This window comes from Sander lucioperca, chromosome 18 (genome assembly GCF_008315115.2).
Source record: "Sander lucioperca isolate FBNREF2018 chromosome 18, SLUC_FBN_1.2, whole genome shotgun sequence".
Lineage (NCBI taxonomy): Eukaryota > Metazoa > Chordata > Actinopteri > Perciformes > Percidae > Sander > Sander lucioperca.
Window position 1 is genome coordinate 11411613 of NC_050190.1, and position 25025 is coordinate 11436637.

General features: G+C 41.2%; 1 long non-coding RNA gene across 3 annotated transcripts in view; it reads right to left on the bottom strand.

The window, feature by feature from the left end:
- The window catches only part of LOC116035859, a 102629-nt gene that overhangs the window by 65573 nt on the left and 12031 nt on the right, over window positions 1–25025 (bottom strand). Inside the window, exons 4-5 of one of the 3 annotated variants that reach the window (XR_004895774.1) lie at window positions 3794–3847; window positions 681–1541 (exon numbers count right to left, since the gene is read on the bottom strand). The exons of 1 other annotated variant lie outside the window; for it this stretch is intronic. This is a non-coding gene — a long non-coding RNA (uncharacterized LOC116035859). Of the gene's footprint in view, window positions 1–680; window positions 1542–3793; window positions 3848–25025 lie in introns of those variants that run through there. One more of the 3 variants, XR_004895772.1, reaches the window with a different exon arrangement.

Sequence of the window (25025 nt, forward strand, 5' to 3'; positions counted from 1 at the left end):
ACACAAAATGTTTTACATTTAATGCTGCGATTATTCTGGTATGATAAAAACTTTGTGATCTTTTTTTTTATTTGTAACAGTTGCATACTATGTTTGATTTCTTTTCATATTTTTATTTATTGCTCAAATCTTTTAAATAAAAATCTAATTAACCACCACTCAAAGTTGTATTATAAAAAATTATAAATTATTTTAAAAAAGCTAAACTATAAAAGTGTTTTTTTATACCAGATAAACTAGACACTTCAACATGTGGATGTTCTCTGTAAATCAAATGTGATTTTATTTTTTTTACTTTACTGTGGGCTGAAAATGAAAGGGGTTGCCTTCTGTTAACAAACCTAATCACCAGTAGCTCCTCTCTGACATATATGTATTCACTCTCTGCTTTGATCAAGAACTGCTGGTTTTTATGGACCTCTATGGTTGTGTAAGAGACCTTTGAACACCCTGAACTGTGGGAACCTTGTGCAATAAAAAGGTGCTTATCTTATCTCAGCTGCCTTGACTAGTTTACATGTTTATTGTTGAGCATTCAGTGTTTGGTAATTATTACACGACTTTGAGTTTCTTCTCTGTGGGAAGATTGTCATGGCATGGACTCATACTGATGGCATAATAAAAATCCAAGGAGAGAATTTTTATGTAATTTTTTTTTTTAAATGCAGAAGAGAATATTACTTTGAGCTTTTGGGAGGCAATAAAACAATATGATATCACACTGTTTGATTGTCTCATTGTTTTCCTTGTTACGTTGCATAATACCCAGCGGCTGCATCAAACTTCTTAACCTCCTTATTCTCTCTCTTTAACAGGTATGCAACCTGGAAAAGCTGCTTATAATGATTTCATTGTTTGGAGAGCTCAGGCAATTCTCTCCTTTGAATACACTGATGTCATGACAGTTCTGAATGCATTCCCAACATGTGGAAAAAGGCACTATGAATTACATTTTTGGATTTAGGCTCCCTTTGCACACCATTACATACATTCTCAGATTGCACATTGCTTTTATCCTCCCAGATGCAGTCTGACTGATGCAGAGCAACTGTTTGACTCTGCGTTGAGAAAGATGATTCAACAAACTAACAAATATGTTGGAATTGAAAAAAGCGTAAATACATTAAAACTGTAACATTCAAAGCAAACTGCCTCATCTCACACAGTGTGTGGACTTCGTCTTTCTGTGTAGGCTGGTGCAAAGCTTCTAACAGGCTGAACCAGTTTAGGCATATTCCCCACAGCCAGCTACTTTGGATTTGAATATGGTGCCTGATATTTGGTATGTAATAAGGGGCCTGCAGCCTTTCCCTCTCAGTGAGCAGTAAGGGCCTGTCTTCCCGATAATACCATGCATGGATAACTGAGTGAGACGCCATCAGATACTGAAAGCAGCGGGCTTAAGGGAAATGAAATTTATTTGGAGGCAAGAGAGTGAGGGCGGCAAGGAAAACGGCGAGGATAATTGAAACGGGGAGCGTTCAGTTGGGGAGAGAAATTGAGATGTTGTCACCAAGTCCTCCTTATCATCATCAAGGCCACTGTGCAAAAGCAATTAAAGAGTCAAAAAGAATATCTGAAGTTATGCAGAATCCAAAAGAGCAGAACACAAGGTGCCCTGTGCACACATAAACCCACACAACCTAAAGAAGTAGAGAATTGGAATGACAGATTGTAGTTATGTTTTTCCTGATATTTTTCAGTCTCCAATTTTAAAATTAAAATGCAAGCAAAAGCTTATTGCAGGCCCATCAGTTGTTTATTAAAGTCAGACACAAATTAGGTTTTGATGATCATTATTCTTGTCTACAGCATGGACATGTCTGAAACACGTGCAATATTTAAAAATATTACAGATTTGTTTTGCAGGTTTTTCCATGATTGATATTTGCACTCCTTACATGCACAGCCCACAATGTGATTTCACTTTTACAGTTAAAAATAACAATTGGCTGAATTGAAATATACCACATTGTGTACAATGATGGCATAAGCCGATGCCAAGTTGCTCTCACTGTGGTACCATATGAGAGAGTGCGGGTGCAATTTGTTTTCCTTTTTTCCTCTTTTGTTTTGGACAGAAATTATGTTATAGAAAAAATGCAGCTCAAATCAAAAATCCCTCCCGCTATACAGCATATAGAATTTTATTTTTATGAGATAATGTCCGTCCAGTGAAGGTAATGTCAGATGTAGAGGCTATTTCATGATTCACCTTGGCTAAATAAATGATCAAAAATTCAAATGCCACAACAAGTACAGAGAGTATTCAGTGCTTTTTTTCACACAGTAACAAAGGGGAGCAATGATGAGGGGTTTACAATCTCTCATATTCCCATGTCTGATTTTCATAGATGTTCTGGCATACCTCAATAAGCTAAATCTTGTCATTTCCTTTCTCCAAATTGAATTTCTAAGGGGATTTATATGGGCCAACTATGAATGATGCCATGGGCGAGAATGCTCAAATTACCAACAATGTGGAGAAAAATGGGTCTGAAAGCAGACAAGAGGCACCAGGGGGTTTGAAGATGTGGGTAGACTGATGCTCTTTCACAGACAATTCATCAAAAGCCTCTTCTTCTCTCCCTCCACGTAAGCCGGCCACTTCTTTCTCCTTCGCACTAGTTAAAACAACCTGTCTGATGATCCCTTCCTGTTAGAGCAAGACCATCTTTCTTTTAGTCGCACAGATTTTTAACTTCAACTAAAAGCCTCGTCGGGAAGAGACAGTGAGAAGAGAGATAACGCTGCACTGCTGAGAAATTAAAAAAAGCAAAAAATGAAAAGAAAGAGGGAGAGATTTGAAAAAAAAAAAAAACGGCAGAATAACAAAGAGAGAACTGGAACGGGTAGCGACAGACAGAGAGAGAACAAGAACAAGGGAGCGGGTGAGAGGAGGAGAGGAGAGTGGTGGTGGCTCGGTGGGGGGGCCCATAGTAATGAACAGGTGGTGGGGGGAAGAGAAGGTTAAGCCTGTTTCTGTGGGTGTCGCTGGAACCCACCCCGTGCTGTGTGGACAGATGTGTGGACGGGCCACTAGCTAGCTCTCCCTGTCTCTCCCTCCCCTCCTGCCTGGCCGGTGTTGCCAAAGCCTACTAGCTTGTGCTCAAAAACTCACTCATTTATCCGCCTTTGTTCTTTGTTATTTTTGGACTCGGACGCGGCAGTGAAAAATTGTCTCTCTCTAAGGAAAATCACGTTCCTGTCTCCCCGTCTCGTTAGCTTCTGTCTGTGTACGACATACTATAATGTGACATTTGGGAACGCTGTGATGTTTGGTTTTGTTGTTTCGACGCGGTTTTAGATCTTGTCTGCCTGTGGCATATAGAAAGAAAGATTATGAGTGTTAGTTGCTTCTGTTTGAAAAGCCAGGTGGCTAAGGGAGCCCCAGACAGGTACTATTCTAATGAACACACACACTTATACTGTTGTTGCTTCAGGCCTGTTGACAACCAGAAAGGAACAGGATGTTGTCACTCAGACCTTCCACTGGGTGTGTGTATGTTGCTTATGACTGAGTCGTTTGACTGAGGGCTGTACGTGACAGGTGTTTCCTTGTTTGTCTATCAGAATGGTTTTACATCTTCAGCTCAAAGGCAATGATTTATAATTTATTAATGAGGGACCCAGTGGAGAGAGTGGAAGTTTAAACTCTCAAGACAATCTAAGTAATCAAACTGACATTTAGGTCTGAAGGCATTCTCCATATCAGAATGGGAAGAAAGTAAGACAAACTGAAGGACAGTGGAAAGGATGTGTGTTTGTGTGTGTCTCTCTTGGTGGAAATCACCTGTGTTGGCACAGCAGTCTGTATTTTGTCAGTGCATAGAGATCTGGTCTGCACCTGTTGTCAGACACACACACACAGACACAAACACACGCACACACACCAGATGAAAATCAGTTGACAGCATGGCCAGCTTCATCAGATGTGCCCACTCCTGTTCCGTTCATTAACGTCCAACCGAAGGCGGCTGGCCTGGGGCCTACTGCGAGTCCCACTCGGCTGAACAGCACCCCCACAAAGCAAACACAGAAAGAAAGACAGAGAGAGGCAGCCATGCAAGCAAAGAGAAAGACATTCAAACAAAGTAAAGCACAAAACATTGAAAATGTGATTATTTAATAGAATATGTGAATGCAGCTGGCAAAACAAGAGCGCGATAGCAGGAGAAAGATATACTGTATGCAGATAAACCCAAACTAGCGTTTGCCGAAGATTGGCGAGCATAGCCATAGCCTTGGTTTGGAGGTCAGCTGGGAATTTTGGATTGGCGTCGCCTGTGTGACGCCCACGCGCTCTGCCCGTTCTCCCTGGGATGCCAGCGCCACCTGCTTGCATTGTGGATGGCAGCTTTGGTGCCCAGCAGGAGGGCTGGATGGACGGACTCACAGACAACATGTTTCAGCTAGTTTGTTTGGAAACCTGCGGCCGCCCAGCCAGAGAGAGGAAAACTTTGGGAGAGAGGGGTGAGAGAAACAGAAACAGAGAGAAGGATTTTCAAGAGTTTGCCACATCCCGCTCGGTCCCACTGTCTGACTGGTAAGACGTGCGACAAACACTGACCTGAAATGATTGGCAAGTCCGTTACAAACGAATAAAAATCTGTGTGCGGAGATTTTCTGCCGCTCGTATCAGGCATGTGGGGATGACGGTGGCATTTAGCCATTTTGACGCGCAGGTTAATCATCTATTCATACACCCGCAGAAATATCCATTTCAAATCAACATTATCACACCATATTAACCATCTGACCGTTAAAGGGAAGCTGCTACTGCTTTGGCCAACACACACACTAACAGTTCAAACCTGTGGGAATGAAAGAAAGAGGTGGTTTCCCAAAGCCTCCCACTGATCGTGAACTCTTTCTCCACCATCAGCATACAGAGTCAGCACCCTGGCATGACTCATAACAAGTGATACAACCCTAGAAGAAATAAACATGACATAATCATCGCTGGGACCCAGTTTTTCTGCTATCATCTACCTACTACCTTCCGAGATGAGTGAGCAAAGAGGCTTGAGGGATGGTAAAAATGCACACACTGAACGCCCCAAAACAGAGTTATTGGAAAGCTATTTGATGGCAGCAGTGTAGCATGTGTGTGTGTGTTTTTCTGAAGGTGAGGGTGAAGAGGCTGCAGGCAAGAGTAAGCGAGAGAAGAGAGTGAAGGGACTTGAGGGGAAACGACCTGTGGAGGAGAGGAGAGGGCTGGGGCCAGAGAAGATGAAAGAGGGAGGTTTTGATAACTTCCTTCAAAGCCCCTTCAAAAAGGTAAAAGTATCCCGGAAGACACACACAACCACACACTCGCCATATCGAGAAGTAAGCATCCGGTGTCAGAGGAGTTTCTGAGAAGGCACTGTGAGGTACATATGCTTCTTTATTTTTTTCTTCACTCTTCTCTTCAACAGACCGAGAGGTTTCTTTTGTTCTTGAAACGACTCCCAAACAGGAAACCAGGGCACAAGATGAAGATAAACTAGTTTCCTTCTACAAAAAAAGAATGCGTCTTTCTGAGATGTCTACGGTTTTATCGCTCCTACGCAATGTCACAGCAGCCTTCTGCAATGTATTTTAGAACTCACAAAGGAGGATGTTGATGTTGTTGAAGAAATTTAAACAAATAAAAAGCTTTTCAATCAGAGGCTCGACCTTCTTGGTAATTCAATTAAGTTACCTCTTCTCCTGTGTAGTATCAGTAATGGTCATTACTAAGGGAATCTGAACATTTCAATTAAGGCTGAAAAGAGAAGAGGTACTACAAAATGCCCTTCGTAGTCCAAACGCACCCTTGATATTTATGCACAGCCACGACAGTCCTAATCATTCATTAATATTCAACTGGTTATATCCTCTTCAAACTCATTGCGCACACACACACACGCACACACACACACACACACACACACACACACACACCAGAAAGGTCAAAACACTGTCATCTGTACTGTAGGCCTCAATTAAATATGGAAGATGATACTTTAGAATCTCTCTGGCGTTCTCTCTCAATAGTATTCAAATATACTTTATTTGCATGAATGTGTATGAGCCATATACTGTACACACTGATAAATCTAATGATAAATGCATGATCATTAAAGGAACACGCCGACTTATTGGGACTTTGTCTTATTCACCGTATCCCCCAGAATTAGATAAGTCCATACATACCCTTCTCATCTCCGTGTGTGTTGTAACTCTTTCCTCACATGAGACACAGCCATCTTCTAACTGTATATAAACGGAGAACTATATTCTCAGAAAGGCGAAGCATTTCTACTCTCTGCTCGGGGCTTCTCAGGTGCTGCAAGCATATCACTCCGTCCAAGTAGCAGAAGTAGCATTGCTTCGCCTTTCTGAGAATATAATTCCCAGTTTATATACGGTCTGAAGATGGCTGTGTCTCATCTGACCTTGTTATTTGTACACGCTGTGACTATACAAATCACATGTAAATAAGAACATGTTGGCGTTATTTTGTCACTTATTGGGAGCAGTAGGCTAGTTGGAACCAATTACCTTCAGGATCCGTGCTAGGCTAAGCTACCGGTGGAGCCGTCGGCAAGAGTTACAACACGCACGGAGATGAGAAGGGTATGTATGGACTTATCTAACTCTGGGGGTTACGGTGAATAAGCTTAAGTCCCAATAAGTCGGCGTGTTCCTTTAATAATTAAACGCATCATAAATAAATAATCAATACCAGTAATGGGTCAAGTGGAAACATAGTTTACTTACATGCATGTTGGCACCTATATTTTGGATCAGTGCATGCATTTTAGGAAATCAGTTTCTCTGATATGTTTATATTTTATGCAGAAAAGTAAAAAATTTCCATTTTCCTTTTTTTTTTAAATGCTCAATGGCAGTGATACTATCTGGATAACCCTGCATCTCGATTACACATTTAGCACAACTATAATTTAACTTCTCTGTCTCTCTTGCTCTATTGGCATTACTATAATTCAGTACAGTAATAACACTGGTTTACAATGTACTAAGTATAATAATTTAATCTAAGAGAAAAAGACAATGGTTTACACATTACTACATAGTGTATTAGAATGGAAGAAAAACAAATGGTTGCAAACAAATCAATACAAAAATGTAATATATAAATATGAGATAAGTTATGGTTTGATAATTGAATATAATGGTAATTCCTTTTCTCTCTTTCTGGTCTGGTCGCTCTCTAACTCACTCACATCTTGTTAACTTGCTGCCAATAGCAAATGTTTGTGGTTTCTTTCTGTCATGACTCCAAGCTGCTGACAACACTGTCTTGTTTTCATTTTCTTCCCTCTCTGTCCCCGAGGCACAAAGTCAGATCATGAGAAATAAAATACAGGCGGAAAAAATAAATGAATCGATAGAGAGAACGAGAATGGTCACATCACACAACACTGTAGGAAGTCTTCCTCCAGTCAATCATAAGCGTCAGCCTACTCAGCTTCCTGCGCAGCAAATCTCATTTGCTGCCTCTGCTCCCTCGCTGGTGCAACTATAAAGGGGGACGTGGGGATAATGTGCATTATTACTTTTATCCAATGTAAGTGAAGCGGGCCAATGATTGCACAATGTTTGAGTTTATTGTTTCCAGCTGCTGCGATCATTACTAAACGTCAAGGAGATGCAACATTTCCTGTCAACTTAACGACAGTAATCACTTCCCTCTCCCTGCACTCCACTGAATACTCCGCCACCCAGCCCAGCCCTGCGAGGTGCGGAGATGAGGCTTCTTCATCATCTTTATTGGATTCCTCCTCCAAACCAAATCATGGTAAACACACACTACATCATTTTCCCATATTTTCTCATATACTGTAGACTGACTGCAGCTGCTGGAATTATTGGCTAATAATAAACTTCTCCGTCCGTTCATAGAAATGTTCCTGAGTGAGTTACTGAACCCACAGCACTCCGGTGCTTACCTTCAACGCAAAACCAAAAAATCTGTCATGATCAATGTCGAGGAGCTTGGTAACGAGTTGCCTCTCTCTTTCTCTTTCTTACTCCCCTCCACTCCCTTTTCTGTCCTCTCTCCCTGTGTGTCTGTCAGGCAGGTGAATGCCCTGCAGACAACACACCATAGACTGACTTTATTTTCTGAAGGTGTTTCCGAGTTGGCAGAAGCTACACAGGTATCACAGCTGAAGTGAGAGAGAGAGAGAGAAACAGAGAGAAATAGATCTAAGGGAGACGGTGAAGTTGCGGTAAGTGGCACGTAAGGTTGCACACTGAACTGTTTTGATGAAAATTGCCGGGGTTTTGTTACCATTAGGGAATGATTCTGTCTTAGGCAAGCTGCTGAGATAGTTTTCCTGTAGGTTGAACAGGCTTTTCTTTTCTTTTTTGGTGCCATAAAAGACATGTAGGAAGCCTCTCTTTTCAGCATTGTAAGCATCATACATAATACTATAAACTGATTTTATAGAAAGTTTATACAGAAAACTACAGCGTGGGAGTGTGATCTTGCACACATGGTTCCCCAAAAAAGGCCATTACAAAGTTATTGTAAAGAAAACATCCTCTGAATTATCTTTTTTATTCTATTTTAACAGAAATATTGTGGGGTCTTTTGTCAATGCGTGCTAAAGAAGCTGCACCTGACTATAATAAATTGCGTTTGGCTCATCCCACCTCATGCAGGTCAGGTGTGTCAAGTGTCAGAAAAATCGATATGTGTGACTCCCACCTACTCTTGTAACTAGAGTTGGGTACCGAAACGCAGTGCCAATAGGGCACCGGTTGCGACGTAAACGGTAGTAACAACACCGAATAAGAAATAAGAAAATTTCGGTGCCTGACTTTTATTTTTTTTAGAAGCATCGCTGCACGGGACGGTACATTACCGTTAGCTAGTAGCTGGATTAAACACAAAGGTTAAAATGCTGACAGCTTACGTTAAGCGGTGTAAAGTGTGACTGTATTTCCCTGTAGAGGATTCCAACATCGGGACGTAATAGTCAGACTGCAGCTGCCGTATATATTTATATATTTATATTATATACATTATAAATATATTATATATATTTCAGTTCACACACCGGTTCAGGCACCGGCACCGTTTTAAAAGTATCGATTTAGCACCGGTATCGGAAAAAACCCAAACGATACCCAACCCTACTTGTAACTGCTGACAATCTGTCGCTAATCTTTAACCAGCACAGTGTATCACACCATACGCTGGAAACAACCACGAGCCACTTACACAGGTGTCATCTCTGAAGGTGAACACATACGCACTCAGTGGTCACATGAAAACAGCCTCACTCTTTTACTCTCGCATCTTACGCATCTCGTTTTTGCCTTATGGTACAGGAGGGCTCTCTTCCTCACACAAACAAACACTCCTCTGCATTCCCACCTCCCCCTCCACTCGATGTGTGTGTTCTTTTTAAACTTCGCCCGGCTTTTGATCTGAGCCACGGATGGTACTCCTGCCTGCTGCCCTGCTCCCAACACCCACATATAGGGTGTAAAGAGAATTATTCATTGTTTTCACCACACAACAAAAGTGTTTGAGCTCAAAGAGCAGCTGCCTTCACATAGTTGATTTAACATTGGTGGGGCTGCAAGCCGCACTGATGATTGGAGGTCTCCTGTTCATTGCCATTCCATGATAGTGGTGTGCTAATTAAAAATAGATGGTGGTGAAATTAGCCAAAAACGTGAATTCAGATCAAAACGTAGCCGTACCATGTGGCTGTATACAAAAGAATGCATCCAAACAATTCACATGGTCACCAATTAAATCAAGTATGGAAACAGAAACTCAATTGGTTTGCAATTGTGCAGAAAGAGAGACCCTCCATCATTAAAACAGCTCAACTCTGAGAAACAATGACTCAGCAGGTTGTTTCTTTTAATTTATTTTACTTTACTTTACAAGATAACAATTTATTCTACGGGTCAAATAGTTTCCTGATCATTTCATAGAAAGGAACTGATTTGTAACCTTTTTTTAAATTACATTTTCAGCAACTATTTTGATAATTGATACATTTTTGAGTCACTTTTCAAACTAAAATGCCAAACAATTGTGGGTTCCATTTTTTCTTTAGGTTATATCATTGTAAGCTGAATATCTTCATCCTTTGTAGGGCTGCAACTAATGATTATTTTCATAGTCGATTAATCTGTGGATTATTTTCTCAATTAATCGATTAGTTGTTTGGTTTATGAAATGTCAGAAAATGGAGAAAAATGTTGAATAAGATGACATCCTCAAATGTTGTGTTTTCCACAACTCATAGATATTCAGTTAACTGTCAGAGAGAAGTGAAGAAACTAAAAAATATTATATAGGATTTTTGTTTTATTTTCATAAAAAAGGACTCAAACTTAATCAATTATCAAAATATTTGGCGATAAATGTAATAGTTGACAGCTAATCAATTGATCTTTGCAGCTCTAATCCTTTGACAAAACAAAAACCTGAAAATGTCACTTTGAGCTGTAAAAAAAATGTGATTGATAGTTTTCACTGTTTGTGAAATTTCATAGACAAAACAATCAATTGATTTAATCAAGTAAATAAATCAGCAGATTAATAGATATTACAGCACATGTGACTTTGATTTCTTGAGTCTAAATTGGCAGACTTTCGCTTAATTCCATCACATTGGTAGCTTAACTTTATTATTAGGTCAGCATGTACAACTGTAAAATGTGTCTTTGTTTGTAACTGTAAATGACAGTGAAGCATACAGTTTAACACAAATGGAGAAGAAGACAGAATACAGTTTCCAAAAAATAAATGAATACATGGATTGAAATGGTTTTAGCAGTTTAGTTCTTTCAAGGAAATCCTTGTGGATATCAATAATGGCTGACTCTGCCCACACAGTGTAACTACAACATCATTTCCTGGTTCCGTCTCAAAAACTCGTAAATGAGCGAGCTGCTTCATGTTCTGTCTATAATCAGCATTCAATTGCATAGTCCTGTCCTATGACAGGACCCATAAAATTAAGTATCACCAAATACAACACACTAACATATTTTCTGCTGTGCCTCTCTTCTCTGGGATAAAGAGAACACAGAATAGTGCTAATTGAGACAGGACAGACAGTAGCTGCTCCTATGCTCATCACTGCAGTTCACTGCTGAGGAGAGGCTGCTGAAAGCCTGTGCCAGATCTCCTCATGCACCACTGATTGCAACTACTTGGCCTGATTTTGGCCTGGACTAGCCCTCCACTATTGTGTCCCAGCTCACCGCCCAGTGCCCAGTGCCTGCTGCCACTAGCCCATTACTCGCTGCCCGGTGACCAGCAGTACGTTGACCTGGAGTCCCACAGGCTTTCACCCAGCACAGAGGAAAGGTTTGTGCCAACAGTTAAAGATGTGCAGTGGTGTGCACCATCAGCTGCGAGGAGTGATCACCAACTTCACAATAACAAACTGATACACATGGTACAGGGAGCCAGCAGTGATTGGCAATCTGGTTTCCAAAAAAGAGGGAAAACTAAACTGAAGCATTATATAGATGGAAAGTTTCTTGTCATTAAACATACCTCGTACTAAACGAGGAGTCGCAGGATTTCAAATGACAAGTAATATTATAAGACAATCATGCCGTCATTTTGTCACACTGTCAAAATAACACAATACTTTTCAATAGATATGATAATTGTGCATACTGTCAGTTGGAACAGCAACCCAGCCGTGACTTCAGTCCATCACAGAGAACCAGTCGGTTGCTCAAGCTGTCAGAAAGTTTGCTGGTACACAATCCCAGCGAGGCAGCATCTTGTAACTTCACTTCTTATTTTGTTCCTGTGCCAGACTCCTTCCCGAGCCAAACTAGGAAATGAGACTCTCTCTGAACCTGGTAGACTGAACAGAATGTGAGAATTGACAGGTATGGCAGCGTCTGCCAAACTGTGAGGCTTCCTGCCTCTGCCATCCCATTGCACTCCGGATCAATCTCCATGACTCACTGAGCTCATATCCACATGCCGTTTCCTATCAGTTGGGAAGTTAATGTACAGGTTAATTATCCAGGCAACTCTGTTTGGAGAAAACAGAATCCGAGCCAAGAGTGGTTTGTTAGGCCAGCATTGTTGTTGTCATCCGTGATATTCTCAACTTACCACTCCTCTCAGATCGTGATAAATCAGTCAATAAAGAAATGCCAGAAAGCAAGTATCATTTGCAAGGCTGGTGACTTGATGGCCTGGACAAATGAAGGCAGATGTTGTAAAATCACTCAGCTGCTGCTTATAAGTCTACAGTAAACACCAACAAATCAGCAGCCAAATATTGCTTGTGTAGAGAATGCAATTTGTCATCTTCATCATAAAGAAGCCACACTCAAAGACTCCTGAAAAATTACCATTTCATGATTCACAAATCAATTTTCACACACACTATGAGGCCTCTATTGTCTTCATCCATCTCCATCCTACGCCACATGTCACATAACCATCAAGCATTGTAAGATCACCAAGAGAGGATACAGACACTTCCATCTTAATTTCTGTCAAAACTATGTGACAAACAGCGCTGTTTTTAAGTTGCCCTGTCTACAGTTTCTAGCTCCTTCCTGTTTTTGTCTCTTTTGTCTCTACTTTGCCCCCTTTGACCTGCTCAGCTCCACCGTTCCTCCAGCGCTGGGCCTGATCACAGCTCAGTGCTTCACAAAGCATTTGCCTGTAGATGAAAAGGGGTCTACAGTAGGATTAGGGAATGGTTGTACATGCCCCAGTGATTGAGGAATGCTCTCCTGCCCCACTCAAGGACAGGCTCAAATCATCCAGACTCCAGTATGTATGGAGCAAAAGAGACGGCACTCTCAGATCTGGACAGCAGTGAGAGGGTCTTACTGTAAGCCTCACGTGAACATGTTCACATGCATATACTTTGGGGGCGTTCACATACTATGCTGCAGAGACCCACCATTAAAGTAAGAAATGTTAAAAAGAAATGCATATAAAAAGGAACATTTACAAGTAAATTAATGTTTTTGTTTCACATTTTAGTTTTAATAACCGTAGCCTCGTGGGACCCTAAACTTCAGAGAGGTGATGGCTACACTCCATGTATCACAAGACAAAGCAACTGGCTTTCCTTCATCGTTACGAATGATGCCATGATTCTCTACATCAACTTGCAGGGTGGTTGAATTCTTGTTATGGCTATCCTTATCTCACCCTTAATCTAAGATCAATAAGAATGGGCGTAGCTCTGAGCACGACCAAGCCGTAGTAGCCGAACCCTCATCAAGATGCAGACACAGGAGTATGCTAATTTTACCCTACATCCTAGGGAAGTAAAAAGACAACAAAAAAGAGGCTTCATTAAAAAGACCATACATTATTCAGAGAGCAGCAGGCCAGAGGAATGGCTTAAGGCCAATTATCCACTGCTGGAATCTTCCCCTGGCTGCTCTGCGCTAAATGTCTCTCTTTTGTGTGTGTGTGTGTGTGTGTGTGTGTGTGTGTGTGTGTGTGTATGTATATATATATATATATATATATATATATATATATATATATATATATATATATATATATATAGATTTTCTTTTGTTAAATGAAAATGCAAATCATGAAAGGTAGTGATTAAGCAGGGTTACATGGTAGCCAGAGGGCTTGATGAGTGACCTATTTGTCAGTCTACTTAGGCCAGGATGAAAACGATAAAGCTATAGAGAAGAGTGTAGAACAATGATGTTGTGGACAATGCTTAAACCCTGCTCTAAACCTTTGTAGTACTAGAAAGGTATTTATTTCATTTAAACAGGTAAGTCCCACTGATGATTTTGTAAGGGCGACCTGGCCAAGATGCCAGCATAAAGATGTCTGTGATGCAGAAAGTTGTCTTATTCATATGATCTCCCAAGTCATCCACATTCATGTCAATGTTTTTTTGTTATGTTTAACATCTTTCAAATATTCCCTTTTATTACCATTTATGTGTAATATTTGATGTCAACCCTCTACATAGGCCTCATGTTCTCAACTGATTTTGGACGGTCATACAGGGTCACATATTCCGACTCCTTGGATTGTGATTCATAATTGAACTCCATTCTGCACTATGTTGTTCCTCAACATCTGTCAGGGTGTGGACTGGGTTTCTCTTGTTATTACAAAGGAGAAATAACATTTTTTCAATGTCTTTTTTTCTCTCAATGGCAGGGTGTTCACATACCCCCCACACTTAGCCAAGATCAGGGGTCAAAATTCTAAGTGACAGGTTAAGTGTGTATATTTGTATGTAAGGTATTTACATATTCAAGCAGAGCAAAAGGAGAGAAAACTAAGAAACAAGCACTTGGCAGCTATCAGGAAGCAAAAGTACAGCAGTACAGTATGAAATTCCCTTCATTCAGTAACTGGTAGGAATCCCGTCATCGAACTACTGCCTCTGCAAACTATGGGATATGTTACTGGGCAGGTTCAGATGGACAGGAAGTGGAAGAGAAACAGGAAGGAGGAGAGTCAGTGGCTACTGGACGTCATTGCCAGATCAGATCGCACAGCTGCTGGGACACAATTTATTAACACTGGAACATAGGGAAGTGTGTGTGTGTGTGTGTGTGTGTGTGTGTGTGTGTGTGTGTGTGTGTGTGTGTGTGTGTGTGTGTGTGTGTGTGTGTGTCTGTGTGTGTGTGTGTGTGTGTGTGTGTGTGTGTGTCTGTGCGTGTGTGTGTGCGTGTGAGACAGAGAGGAAGTCATATGGCAACAGCCTGCCCTACTGTCAGTCATCCTGTCACAAGACTTGCACAGTGTGTCCCATTGTGTGTGTGTGTGTGTGTGTGTGTGTGTGTGTGTGTGTGTGTGTGTGTGTGTGTGTGTGTGTGTGTGTGTGTGTGTGTGTGTGTGTGTAGGGGGGGGGTGGTGAAGGTAATTCAACATGCATCAATCTGAAGCTGTTTTCCAGCCGTCTCCTTCACTTTAGGCAGATTCTTCCAGTGTTTCCAGTAGCATTTAATTGTCCCAGAAAAACTGTGTCTGTGTGTCTGTGTGTGTGTGTTTGTGTGTTTGTGTGTGTATGTCGAGCCTGGGCCTGCTCCTGGTCCTGCCCAGTAATGAGAGAAGACAGTGCATCAGCAGCAGAACCCCAGACCTGTCTGCTGCATTGGAGATATATGGGGTGACCAGGCATCTGAACCCTATTTGACACACACAGGCGCACACGAGTGCACATGCTTGCATGCTAGCTCGTACACACACACAAACACACAGACAAACACCCCAGGGACAGCTAAGGAAGGGCAGATGAGGACATCTATCTCACACTGACCAGAGGTTACCCTGCCCACGACCAGCACAAACAAACACGCACCTTCTTACCATAGTCGCACCTATGTTACCATCTACCTGTTTTTACGCACAGTAAAATACAAAAATACTTGTAACATTATTTAACAATGAATAATGATGTTGCATGGTTCTCCTTTTTCTTGACACAGCCCTATTTCTGATATCCATCATTACCAGAGAGCCCAAAACATGAAGAATAAACTAGGCAACAGACAAAAACACGACAGTTTGTGTAGATGGGGGAGAAATTATTTCACAAATATACTAATTTTTCAGGATAACAGAAGATTTTCAGGCACAGGCATAGATCTGGATATGAAAGGTAGGGATATGCCCCTATCAAAGTTAAGGTGCAAGTGAACTACCCCTACCAAGAATGAAAAAGTAATGATGTGGCAACAATCAGGCTGTAAAACATGTTGTCGACTATCTGTAGCACTTTGTAAGGTGAATGGATGATGGTGAATTTGAAACAGTTAGTATTTGTACTTTAAAAGATTCAAACGTCAAAGAATTGAAAATATTTTATTGCTAAATACATAACATCAGTCAGTTAACTTTATGTTTAAATTCCAGATAAGTAATATGTGAATATTGAATGAAGCAAGCGTTTGCATAATAATCTCTTTATTTCGGTGTACGTGTGTGAAGGGGAGAGGCACACACCAATATTCATATTGGTCATTCGACAAAGAATGTACCAACCGAAGTTAAAAATAAAGCTCTGCCCTTGGTCACAGGGTCACTGTTCTGAGAAAGAGGATAATGTGCAGGTTGAAATAGCCGAGTTTATAAATGTCTACATGCATACATTCAAATACTGTATCGGAACAGAATGATGTCATGCACACTGCCACATAAAAACCATGTTAACTAGAATGCACCCCAACCTCCAGGCTGCTGTAACTTCAATTAGTCCTCTGAGATCACCAGTGTCCTGGATTCACAGATAAAACTGAGAGGGAGAGAATTCTGCTCCTATCCTCCCTTCCAGGCAATTTTCAGCCCAAATCTGGACTGACGATTAAGTAGGATTATGTGCTCTATAGCGAGTTTTTGCGAAAACCATGTCCTGTGCTCAAACCCTGTGAGAGGGTGTGTGTGTACGTGTGTACGTGTGTGTGTGTGTGTGTGTGTGTGTGTGTGTGATAAAGAGAGAGAGTGAGAGAGAGACACCGAGACAAAGAGAGCAGAGGAGAGCAAGCTTTTGTTCCAACTGAGCCCCTAATTAGCCAGGCTAATTGAGCTGTTAATTGATCTGTTGTCTTAATTAAACATCTCCTGACACTTCTTTGCTCCTTGTAGTTGGGAATCTGAGGGATAAGCGTGCGCACACGTGTGTGTGTGTGTGTGTGTGTGTGTGTGTGTGTGTGTGTGTGTGTGTGTGTGTGTGTGTGTGTGTGTGTGACACAGAGGTAGCTAGCCCAAACAGATAATGATAATCTGAGTGTGCTGATGACTCCATTAGACACTTTGGCTTGTTTTAGTTTGAGGCCAAAGCCATCATTATAGATTTGTTTGGGGTTATTTTGGCGGTGAAATGCATTTAAAGTACAATCTGATTACATTAATCTATGCGAGATGTACTCTGATGAAGCTGGCAATTTCAACGAAATCTGTTGACTGACAGGCGAGAACTTTAATCACTTACTCAGCCAGATCTGATCCTTTGGTTTGAAAAAACAGACCCATTGGTTTCTTTATATGATGTTACTGTAGCTCTGAGTTTTATTATTTATTATCATTTCCATCTGGAAGCAGGTAAGACGGAGCTGAAAGAATTTTCCCTCCATTAAAAAGCACACAGCGACAGAATTAAAAACGTCAAATCTTGATAGAGAAACCAAGCTGAGGAAGCGCAGAGGAAAAGATGTGTTCAGTGAACCGCTGTCAGTTTCATTTAATGTCTTTCAAGCTCTAATTGCTCCTGAAATCAAGGAAAGTTTATGCAAAACTGCAATAAAGAAGAGGTTACAGTTACAGAGTTGATAGTCACCTGGATAGTCATCTCTCTGCCACATATCTTTCATCTACTGTGGATATACGAACACTTATATTAATCTATTTTGGGGGAAACAAAAGTGAACTTCAATTTATACTAAATTTTGTCTTCAATGTTTTATCTAAAAAGGACCCCATGCTACTAATATGAGCTACAAGTTATAATAAAGTTGTATAAATGTCATACATGTTTATTTATATTGAAGCATATTTTTTTAAGGGTACATTGAGCAAACATTTTTTCTCCTAAACAAATCCCCAACCATGCCATTTTTTTTCCACTCTTAAGTGATTCTTCACCCTTTGATTCTCTGTTGCCATTATCCTCCATCACCATCTTGTTGCCCTCATCCCTTCATCCTCTCATTCATGTTTTCTGTGTCCAAGTCTGGGAAGGACAGGAGTTGGAGAGCTGTCCAGTGGTCATTTCCTCTTTCAGAACACACACACGGATATGTTAATACCTGGAACATACTGTGTGTGCTGTATGTGTTTGTGTAGGCGTGTCTCCATGTGTGTCTGTTTGTCCGTATCTAGGGGAAGGATGCAAAGCGGAGATGCTAACTTTATCATCTGCTTGGAGGGGCGGTGGCAGATGGCGCTCCGGGGTGCTTGCGACACCGGTGTTTCCGAGCCGACTGGGGAGTACATGAAAGACAGACTTTGTCGCCATGCGGCCAGCGGGTGTCAACAAGGATGTGATGAAGGAAGACCAGTGGCATGAGGAAACGAGGAAGGACGAGGAGAGGAGGAGGAGATGGACATCTTGAAATTCTCATATAGTTTCAGAGAATGATTAATTGAGTATGGTAATGGTTAACAAGCACAGAGTGATTTTATCTTCTTGGGAATGTGGCACAGATTAACTGAAGCGCTGCGACTGAGCTGACCCTTGAGCTCAGTGGGAGGAACAACAACAAACTTGGGTGGAGATACAATATAGTCACATTAATTTGGAATATGTTGAGAAACACTTTCGAAAAGCTTTTGATTCTGCATAGCTCTGAGACCTCAACTAAAGGTTCAACCACTGTACTCTGGTGTAACTATTTACTGGTGAAACTGAGCTAAGAAGTTGACAGTTGGCAGTAGGGATTCTTGAACTCCATACTTAATAAAAACACAATATATAGTCCCACATATATAGAGACCAGGAGCTACAGTCATTTACTTGTGAGAGGAACGTTTTCTCTTTTAATCAATGTGCCTTTGCCTTTGCTTTCAATAATCAAACAAGCCAAGCACACCATGGCAGATGTCACGTCCATACTATGTGGACAATTAAAGAGGTTACCATGGCAGCACAGGGTGGTCAGACACTGACAAATCTATTATAGCTGTAACCACTGTACGCCACGTTAAAAACACTTAGTTTTTAGAATTTAGATGTGTGAACCATGTGTAATACATAGAAATACCATTTCTATGGACCATAAATGACCACTAATTATTATATACAGGTACTATTTGATGCTTTTTCATGGATCTTTAAGTATTCTTAACATGTAAAGACATACTGTACTTACACCCTTATATGAGGGCCACAAGGAAGCCACCCTCCTCTGAGGCTGCAGTGGTTGTAAGAATAATAAAACATGTCCAGTGGTTTAAGGACCTCTGGCTCCCCAGAGATGTAACTTTTAACTCCCCGCTAACCTCTTACATTATGTTTACGAGATGCACTCGATTACAGACACCAAAGAAACTCCATGTCAACTGAGATTTCTGTGTTCGTAACAGGCTCAGATAGCATGCACAGAAGTTATCCCAGCGCTGCAACGCTCCACATACAGCATCTCCACTGACAGCATTTCGACCTTAATTGGATTTATTTATTTATTTGTCAGGTCATAAAAAAACACCAGATCTAGCTGCATGATTAAGAACTTCCCTCCGTGTTGTGGCCCAAGTTATCAGAGAGTACAATCCAATAGGATTTACCATCAGAGAGAAGCGCAATATATCAACTTCTACATCAGCACAAAGTGCTAGTGCAATGTTGCACGTCTGTGCGCAGAACTGTAAACAGTAACGCTTACACTGCACTGTTTATGATAGATATGACCACAACTGTAACTCACAGCCTTCTGGTTTTCATCAAGTGTTAAAGATAGCAAAATGTCAAAGTGTCAGTAATAATTCTTCATGTCAGGTTCCGTCCTAGCTAATAATTCACTCTGCTACCACACTGTGTGAAAAAACAGCAACAGACCAAGTGTTAAAGCTTGATATCAGCTGTCCTCTCGTGTTAGGGCAGGAAGGTTCATGCTCAGGGATTCTTCACACTTAATGTAAACAGATCGGCTTGGCAGAGGATCCAAGTGTACTCCTCTGGAACACATTATGTATGTCAAATAAGGCTCGCTAAAAGGTTTTCCAGGTTTTTCGCTCATGTGCGATAGTGTGGATGTGCCGGAAAGAGAAAACAAAGATTAGATTAGAAGGAGGCAGGGGCGGTGTTAATGGAACGCTGATTGATCAATACATTAAAGGTGTGAGGTCACTGGAAGTTCAAGCTCGCCCACAAGTATCTGGGGTGTCACCCATGGTGAATAAGATCACATCAGCTTATGTGAGTGAGTGTGAGACAGATCAGGTTTAGGGTAAAAGTTGCTGTGTGTCATGTAGGTGTATATTTGGGTGTTTAGTCTGCCATAGGTTTGTGTCCAGTGCCGGTCCATTGGTGATGGAGTTGGTTCATGCAGGACCACATGGCCGGCTGTAACCGGTGAGTGGGTGGGAGGAGGCGGAGTAAACAGGAAGTCATTAGTACACTTCCTGCAGCTGCTTTACACCTACTGACCACATGGACTGACTGGAATAAATTCAGTAATAAACTCAATATTAACAGGTGTTCCTCTCCACAAGCACCAACACATGCTTCATTTCATTTAATTTTTTTCAGGGAACTATTTCTGAGTTTGCAAAAAGAGGAAATATCCAAAATTACATCCGTTTGCTCAGATGAGCCATTGAACTAAGAATGGGAAAGTCCATTACACTCCAGAACAGAAGGAAACAAGTCCAAAATGAGTGTGCATATGTGGGTGGAGTGTCTGTGTGTGCATGTGCGTGCGTGCGTGTGTGTATATGCGTCCATGGCCGTCTGCCTGTATGCGTCTGCTTGTGATTGAGTCAGGGTGCATTTCTCTGTTTGAGGGAAACTTTGACAGCCTGGCGTCTTTGTTCTAAAGTTCAGACAGGGAAGCAGATGGCTCTTCTCAGTGTGACTTAGCAAGCTAGCTAGCTGCGGAGTGCGACTTCACCGCCTCTGGTGGTGCCACTGATAACACCGTATAGAAGACAACAGCCAAACTATAGATTGAGCCTGTCAGCCACATTTATTGTAACTGAAGAAGTGAACATTATGTGACTAAAATAAGGTTAGGGCTCTTTCATGTTTCTGCTACTTCAAACTCATTTCAACTGTTATGTATATAGTTATTGAGAAATGTCCTTTCATACAGTTTATCATCCTCTGAGGCTCACAGAATTCAAATGTTTTAAGGTCTTTACATCACTCCAAAAATAATTTTCACCAGCCTAAAAAGTAATAACAGCATTTCATTTCTTGTGTTCAGCTGTAACAGTGTGGAGCAGTCTGTGATAAAATGATGGTTCTGTATTTATGAAAATTATTTGTATTAGAGCTACTGCTGAGCTGTTAATCACCACACGGTCACCATCCTGCAAACAGAACAAGGAATGTCGTCTTATGAGACAAAAAAGGTGGGAAGATGGATGCAATAGGGGACAGCTATTATACTGATTCAACCACACCTCTATTTTATCAGTGTCACTGGGAACAGTAACTATCAGAGGACCATATTGGTATGTTACAGACTTTATTAAATCAGAAACATTTTCAGTGCCAGATTTATTGGGTCACATTCATAGGCTTGTTCCCAACTATAAACATGCTGCTTCGTCGGCATAATCAAAAGCAAATTTAACTAACCGCTTCACCAGACAATTCTCCTGCTCGTAAAAGCTCTCTATTTAAAACCAAGCTTGGTTTAGGTTGTTTTCTTTATATGCCTGCTACTCCTGTATAAGCCACATCACTCTGATCAGCTGATTCATCCCCTCCTGTCGAGACATTGTTTCCAAATAAAACGGCTCCCACCACAAGAATCCAGACCTCAAATTCTAACTCCTTATTTGAAAAACCACAAACTTTATCTCCAGTGGCAATATTCTCCCTCTTTTTACTCGCTCTCTTTCTGCCGCTTCACAAGACGTTTGGTCTTTAATGTATTTCAGAGAACATCTGCTAACTATCACTGTACCTCGTGGGATTTCCATTTAGCCCAGTTAATTACTCTATCAAGCCAGGTTCATTATCATATTCCTCCTCTTAAAAAAATGCACCCGACACTGTGCCACTGTGTGCGTGTGCGTTTGTGTGTGTGTAGGTGTAGGTGTAAGGGTGAGTGTGTATCCAGACATGTGCACACGCTGGTGTACGTGTATGTGCATGGCTGTGTCTTAAACACATTCCTAATTGCAAGTGGTTCAGCCATAATACTCATGTTAATGAACCAGAGCCGTCTATAGGAGCCGGCTCTGGAAGTCAAGTAGGGAATCTATTAGTTTGCCTCTCTGGGGAGGACAAGTGAGCTGGTATTAATCTTGATGAACAACAGCCCTGTGACTTGTGCTTGTCTGTATCATTCCCTACAGAGGTTAGTCCAGGTGACTGATGGCACACCCTCTCTATCTCAAAGGAGTAGAATGTAAAGAGCTTTTGATTGTTGGCTTGATGGTTAACATTATTCATTCTTTAAGTGATTAATCCACATATGTGCCAACAGGCAGCCTACGCCAGCATGCAAGACACACCACAGATAGACCACTGCAGCACAAGTGACCAATATGACCTTAAAATATTATTGGTGTTCCCTACAAAACCTTTCTACCACAACAAAATAGTACAAGACCAGCAGGGTGTGTAGTTTAACAAATGCGGAGACATTTTTCACCCAGGTCAAACTTCCCCTTCAGGGATCAATAGACAACAACAAAATAATACATCAAGAAACATTGTCTCAATATGGTTACCAAGTGCTTTAAAACGACACCCTTTATAATGACTTCACTGTGCTATCATTTATAAAGTGTTTTCAAGTGAGTGACTATTGTTTTGTATTTAGAGGTCACAGAATTTAAAGCATCGCCAGCTGTTCTGCTAAACAACCATCAAAGGAAAAACCATCACAGATCCATCTTCTATAATGTATGAGCTGGAAAGCTTGGCAGGATCAGAAAAGCCATCGAAAAGTAAAAGGTTACTGGTTCAAAAACAAGCCTTGACCCAAAGACTACTACAAATACTGAGAACTAGTAATTACGAGTTGACCTTATATGCTACAAAATAAGTACCAAAAACAGGAAAGACACCAAGAAGTATTCTACAGACGTGTAGACCAATGTCATCGTTATTAAACAATAATAACTTCTAATATTGGTAAGGCGGCTCATTTTACAGCCAAAATAAACCGTTTGTTAAAAACAGGTTAATATCGTATTATGCATTAGGATCCTTTTTTTCTATTGCTAGGACACCGTGACTAGAATAATGACTATACTAATATTAGGTAAGATTTAATACATCTGTAGGGCTTTTATTAAAGTTTGGGTGCTGTACCATCTCTACTGTAACACCACCCCTCCACTTTAAAAGTAAGGACTTAAGTGTACAGTTAAAAGTTTTTATAATATACTTTTTCAAATTGATTTACATTCTACCGGAATTCTCTCAAGACCCTGCATTTGTATAACGTTGTTACAGTTTTAATTTCATCTTCTACAGTATTAAATCATTCCTCTCTATAATAATGGTCTTTTCATTTTGATTGTGAAATCAGCACCCACACTGAGAAGCTTCCCAGTACAGTACACAGTACAGTATCCCTATATGAGGATCTATACAGCAGTGGGTGTTCACCAAGTGCAGAGCAGAGAAATCTACCCTTTGATGAGATTAGCTGAGTGGTGTACTTGAAATAACCTTTCATGCGCTGCCATTATTGTATTAATCTATTCTAAAACAATTTGGTTGAATTAATTAGGCCCTACATATTTCAGCAATGCTCACAGGCTGCCTGGAAACAGATGGCACTGAGGGCGAGCCACTTTCCAAATGATGTGTATGGCTGAGGAGTAAAACGGGAGAAAAGAGAAATAAGAATGACGAAGGAAAGGAAGAAAGCAGTGGTGAGAAAGAAAGGAAGATAGATGTGTCACACCAACACCTCTGTATTCTGTACCTGACAGACTGACGAAAGAGAAAATGAGTCAAAGATTAAGCAAAGGGAGAAAGTTGCTCAGGCCTAATGCCTATCAGTTCCTCTGCAGCTGACAGGAGATTGGTAGCTTAACAACAGTTGGGCGAAGAAGGCTATTATCTCAATCCTACAGTGTTCTGGATGGGTTCAACCTTGAACAGCTTGTAGATGATGAGCCTATCCATATGGTGTTTAAAACGCTCAGCGTTTCCTAAGCCATTAACCTTCAGGACACCTTGCACTTGTCCTCCACTTTGACTGACAGCTATGTGTACATTTTATAAAACATCCCCACTATTAAGTACAATTTCAAGCACTAAATTTTATCCCTATCACATATAACAGTGGCCCCTTAAAATAAGGCACTTTCTTATGAGAAAGAATTTCACACGGAAAAGTTACGTTTAGATTAAAGTAAAAAAAAATGTTTATTTTGTTTCACTTTAATCATCAGGTGAGCTCACATATTTATCTGAACCCCACTGGTATAAACAATTTCTTATTGGTAATTGAAATGTTAGTATTGGTCAGATTTCTATCAGGTTTTGTGTGGTTAAAATGTGCAAATACCGGTGCTCACTCAAAGGCTGAGTCTCACTTTCAAAGGGATTCGCAACAGTGCAAAGTGGTGAGGACATTTAAGATGTGTTACAGACTGTAGCGTGTAGATTTAAGAGCAGAGGAGCTTGAGTGCTGAAGTGCCGAAGCATTTACAAGCCGCTGCCACATCATGAAGGACAAGTTAATGGGTAGCAGAGAGGAGGTGGATCATAATGCACTTTGTGGCCCGGGTCCAGCCCAGTCTTGACTTTTTAACAGGAATCTCAACCTTGCCCTCAGAAAGGAAGGACAACAAAGGAGAGAAAGTGATAGCGAAGAGGGAGGGAAGAAGTAATGGAGAGGCGGAGAGACAGTAAGAAAGATGATACAGAGGTTCTGAGGATAGCTAATGTTGCCACAGAGTGCTTAGCTCAATCCAAGACCACATCAACTCTAGTTTCAGGGTTTGGGTAATGGACATCAAACCCCTGGCACTCTCTCCGGAGCCAGGGAAATTAAAGTTTTCCAACTCCTGACTTGGCAGGAGCTGTGGCAAATGATACCTTTCACCTGAGAGGGAGGGAGAGAGACATTGCAGTGAGAGTGATGTCACTGGCAGAGCTCTCTCAAGCCATTTCAGAAACAGCTGGAGCTGGAGACGCAACACATGAAATGAAACACAGAGGGTGTGACGTGCCAGCATCAATCTATTGTATGTTATATTTCTTTGACACAAGCTGATAAACTACAAATTACTATATCACATTGCCCTAACTGCCCTCTCTTTCTCTGGCAGTATGGCAGGCTGTGGCCCATGCCAGGGTCTCCACTCTTCCCGCATCACTACCGTTTAAACTAACATGGACGTCCTGCTGCCCAACACGAGTCAGGCAGAGTGATCCCTTGTGCCTGCT